The following is a 4607-nucleotide window of genomic DNA, read 5'->3' on the forward strand; positions in this document are numbered from 1 at the left end:
TTTTTTCCTGGAAATCCCATATAAAAGGAAAGAATGCCTTAGGGGTTAGATTAGTTGGTCTGAAATATATATATTTATATTTATTATATATATATAATACATATTACATATATATACAAATGTTCTTTGAGCTACCCACTCAGCAGCCAACAGCTCCTCTTTTCAAGGGCAATGGAAGAACCCTGAAACGTGATACTGGGCTTGGTGCCCCAGGGACAGTTGTTCTCAGTGGAAAAAATTCCCCTGTGGTATTCATCCTGATTGGCAGCCTCTGCTGAGGAAGGGGAAAAGAATGAGGAGGGGGATAAGGGGATCCTCTCCTGCCTCCCCCACCTGCTCTCTCTCCTTCTTAAACCCAGGCAGCTGGCTGTGAGGATTTGCCTCCCAAAGCACAATATTACCAGTCTGGGACTAAAAAGGAAATCTGACTTATCAGCCAGGTAGTTTTCGGTCCAAAGGAGTCCAATGAAGCACTAGAAGGCAGGTGGAGCCATGACAAGAGGCTATGAAAGCCTACCAGGGCCCCTGGGAGGGAAAAAAAAAACAGTTCCACATTAGTTAATGACCTATAACTTCTTGTTTGTCTCATGGATCTTTGCAGCTGCCTGTGCTGAAGGTCTTTAAAGGGCAATGGGGCGGAAAGGGAGCTAAAGAAAGTCCCAAGCTTACAGTAACTAACTCTATTGGGTAGGGCAAGGGAGGGTGAGTTTGAGGAGGACTAACCAAAGACTAAGGAAGAGGCAAAAGTTCAGACTTAAAGTTATGAAGACGAGAGGTCCCAAGATGCAGTTGAATTATCATGGTTAGTCATTCCTGAAACGCAGGGCCAATCTGAGCAAAAAGTAACTGTGTAGAATGTTGTGCATTTATATAGCCCTTTCAGATTTTTGAAGCACTTTCCACACATCTCACCTGATCCTCATGACAACCCTGTAAGTACGTGCTGCTTTCATGCCCATTTTATAGATGAGAAACTGAGGTTCAGTTTTTGAGAAGTTAAACAGTTCACGAGGTGGAAGCAAATAGAGTTGGAGATTTAATGCTTCTTTTACCTCCATTGGGAAAGCATCTTTCACCCTCTAGCTTACAGTGAAGTTTCTAAAGATGAATGAGACCCAGAAACATGGAACCCATAGAGATCCTATAGATTATCTAATGAAATTTCCTTATTTTGACAGAAGATGACACAAAGATCTAGAGAGGGGAAGCAGCTTGTTCAAGAGGATCTAAGTCAATGTCACAAAGAAGGTAGATAAGTACAGCCAGTAAAAATGGCATCTTTGTGTGGCAAAAAAAAAACAAAAAACTGCTACTCTTCTTGTATAAAAGAAAGAGATCAAAAATACAAAACACCCAAACTAACAAAATATCAAATAGAGATCTCTAAAAATTGAATCTCAGAAAAGGAAATAGAATTAGTTGTAAATGAACTACCAAAGGTGGGGGGAGAGGGATGAATACAGACCACAGGAGAATCTATCTACCTTTAAAGGACAATTAGGACCAATATACACAATTGTTTTCTCAAAAACTCAGAAAGAAAGCACACTATTAGATTCCTTTCACAAGACAAATATATGTGTAATATCTAAGCTGAAGAAAACTATAGAACAATATTGTTAATGAATATAATTCAAACATTTTCAATAAAATCATGTCAAACAGACCACAACAATTCATCTAAGAAACCATTCATCATAACTAAATTGGATTTGTACCACAAGAAGTATGTCAACATTAGAAAAACAACCAAGATCATGAATTATCTTAAAAAATAAAACTACCAGTACTATGTGCTCATCTCAATAGATGCAGAAAAGGCTGTTGGCAAATTATAACACCCATTTATAAAAAACTCTATAAAATATAGGCATATGGAGATTTTTTAATGACATAAAAAGTTAACTATTTAAAATCAAAAGCAAACATCATGAGTAATGGGGAGACATTAGAAGCTTTCCCAATAAATACAGGAATAAAGTAAGAATGCCCTCTCTCCCCACTTTTATTTAATAAAATTTTGAAAATGCTAGCAATAAAACAAAAGGAAGAAATTAAAAGCATAAAATAAGTAAGAGGGAATAAACTATCCTTATTTTCTGATGATGTGATGGTTTATTTAGAAATTCTTAATCAACAAAGATGCAGAATGAGGCAATAGCTTCAGCAAAATTGAAAGGCACAAAATAAGCCCTCAGAACTCAACAGCATTCCTCTATAATAATAACATACTCAAGAGGCAATAAGAGAAAAGGAAATCTTATTCCAAAGAATTACAAAATGCAAAAAATATTTGGGAATCTACTTACCAAAGCACACAAAATACCTGTATAAATTAAATTATAGTGTTCCTTAAAGAAATAAAGAACTTAGAAGGAATATTCAGTGCTCATGCCTGGGCCGTGTCAACATAATAAAATGGCAATATTAATAAAGCAATTTATATTTTAATCCTATACTAATCAAACTTTATAGAACTTGATAAAAATCATTTAAAATCAATTAAAAATAAACAATCTGGTGTAGCAAGGGAATTTTGAAAAGAATTAAGAATGAAGGGAGTATATACTATCTCATATTATAGTAGAAAGCATGTTATCAAAACCATCTGATATTGGTCATAAAATAAAGATGCAGATTAATTGAACCAATTAAACAAGGAACAGTCAGAAATAATGGAATACAGTAACTCAATAGTCAATAAAACAGAAAATACAAATTATGTTAGAAATAATTCTATATTTTTAATGACAGGAAAACTGGAAAGTTATCAGGTAAAAATTGAGTTTAGACTAATACTTGATATTTTCATATTACAAATTGATATGTGGCCTTAAAATTAAAGATTATGCTAAAGAAAAATCAGATACAAATTATATACATCTAACAACTATGGGTGGAAGATACATTTTTTTAACCTTTGTCTTCTTCTCTTGGGATTTATTTTAAGTATCAGTTCCAGGGGTAAACATATATGAAATATATGTTTGATTTGAACCCAGAGCCTCCTGTTTCTAGGTCTGGCTCTCTATTCCTTGAGCCACCTACCTGTCCCTGGAAGGTGCCAAAACAAGAGATGAAGACAATTACAGAAAATAAAGTGGATAACTTCTAATACATGAAATGTACACGCTTTTGCACAAATAAAATTAATGCATTTAAAACAAGAAGGGAAGCAAAGAGAAAAAATATCTTTGTATGATATTTCTCTGATAAGGGTTTGACATCCAAGATATATAAAAAATTAACATAGACGCATATAAGACACAATTTATATGCATATATATATACATACACACATACATTGTAAAAATGCAATTCCTCAATAAAGGTATTGAACAAACTTCTCCAAAGAGGAATCACAAACTATTAACAACCATATACAAGAATGCTCCAAATCATTTATAATAAGAGAAATGTCTGAAGTTTTACCTCACTTCCTGAAAATAGGCAGATAAAAAGAATAAATGATTGTTCAATATTAGCGAGGTAGTTAACAAATAGCATACTAGTGCATTGTTGATGTAGTTGTGAATCAGTATAACCATTTTGAAAAGCAATTTGGAATTAAGCAAATAAAGTGAATGAAATGTCCATTGAATTTCTCTACTTGACTTATTCTATAAGGTGGCCATTGATAAGAAAGAACCAACATAAACAAATATATTTATGACAATATTTTTATAATAGTAAAGAACTGGAAACAAAATAGATGTTTATCAATTGGGGAAAGATTAAAGAAATGTTAATACATGAATATAATGGAATATTACTGTGTTGTAAGAAATGATGATGTGATAAATACAGAGAATGGAAACTTGAACTGATACAGACTGAAATAATCAGAACCAAGAAAACAATATGCCTACTACAATGATGAAATTGAAAAAAAAAACACCCCAAAAAAAGATCAAAAGCAAATGTTACAAAATTGCAAAGAATAGGTATGACTCCAAAGAGAATACATGAGGTGTTATCACTATCATTTGTTAAAATGAGATGTTCACAAATGTGGTATATTGCACATAAATTTTGAGACAACTTTCAATGTATTGGTTATGCTGATTTTTTCTTTTTCTGTCTTTAAAAATATTGGGGTTTTTTTTATATGGTATGGCTGTCTGAGAGGGAAAGGAGAAGGGATACTTGGGGAAATTATAATGTGTTAAAAATAAATAAAGTTAACCCAAACTTATTTTTTTAGTTATTTAAATGAAAGAGGACGATAAAAGGAAAGAGAGAGAAGATACAAGGGTAAGCTTTTTGTTGTCACCTATGACAAAAAAAGTAACGAATTTATTATATCTTATAACTGTATCCTACAATAAAGTTCATCTCTATAAGATACTTATATACAGTAAAATATAGAGTGTATGGGATGTGCAGGGATGACTATTACCTCTGGTGTGAGAGCTTGCCAAAACTTTTTCAGATCTGCTGATCTACCTTTTGTGTTCACCTCTCATTCAACTCTTGCCTATAGTTCCAAGAAGCTCTAGCATATATAGTGGCTACACTCTGGTGAAATCATCTCAGTACAGGAACTAAAGTAGGTTGAGGATAAAGTGAGGTTTGAGGATAAAAGTGGCCACACTTTTTTTTGTATT

General features: G+C 33.1%; 1 long non-coding RNA gene across 1 annotated transcript in view; it reads left to right on the plus strand.

Annotated features, from left to right (window-relative positions):
* The window catches only part of LOC123244815, a 33193-nt gene extending 28950 nt beyond the window's left edge, over nucleotides 1–4243 (plus strand). The window contains exons 2-3 of the long non-coding RNA XR_006506092.1: nucleotides 1179–1248; nucleotides 4205–4243. This is a non-coding gene — a long non-coding RNA (uncharacterized LOC123244815). The remainder of the gene's footprint in view (nucleotides 1–1178; nucleotides 1249–4204) is intronic.
* The last annotated feature ends 364 nt before the right edge of the window (nucleotides 4244–4607 follow it).

The sequence above is a fragment of the Gracilinanus agilis genome, chromosome 4 (genome assembly GCF_016433145.1).
Source record: "Gracilinanus agilis isolate LMUSP501 chromosome 4, AgileGrace, whole genome shotgun sequence".
NCBI lineage: Eukaryota > Metazoa > Chordata > Mammalia > Didelphimorphia > Didelphidae > Gracilinanus > Gracilinanus agilis.